The 392-nt window shown below is 27.0% G+C and overlaps 1 protein-coding gene across 3 annotated transcripts in view; it reads right to left on the bottom strand.

The window, feature by feature from the left end:
* LOC119588537 (FGGY carbohydrate kinase domain-containing protein-like) overlaps nucleotides 1-392 on the bottom strand; it is a 12575-nt gene that overhangs the window by 3061 nt on the left and 9122 nt on the right. The gene's annotated exons all lie outside the window — the stretch shown is intronic.

The raw sequence follows: 392 nt of genomic DNA, 5'->3' as shown, positions 1-392 counted from the left end.
CATTCACTTATCATTCCTACACAATAATAAAAAAAATTATAATTATTCACACTAAATATTGTATGAACAAATGTAGGCTTCCAGGAAATGAAATAAACTTGAAATAAAGCATTCTAAATAAGCACAAATATAGCACTTACTTTCACTGCCAAAACTACAATTTCAAAATGATACCTCAAGTTCTAATCAAGAAATTTCCATATATTCTTTTACAGATACTCAAAATGCAATAATTATGAGTTTAAAAATATATAAGGTTTCAGGTCTCCAGCTGGATATTCCTTTTTTCCCTTAACTTTGTAAATTGAATGAATCGCAATACAAAAGCAATCTGATTTGAAAAAAGGAGAAACACAAAAGATACAAAAAGCAAAGCAATATCTGAAATATCT

Source organism: Penaeus monodon, chromosome 24 (assembly GCF_015228065.2).
Source record: "Penaeus monodon isolate SGIC_2016 chromosome 24, NSTDA_Pmon_1, whole genome shotgun sequence".
NCBI classification, from domain to species: Eukaryota; Metazoa; Arthropoda; class Malacostraca; order Decapoda; family Penaeidae; genus Penaeus; species Penaeus monodon.
Note: the sequence above shows the minus strand (reverse complement) of the source record. Positions and strands in the feature narration are given on the sequence as shown.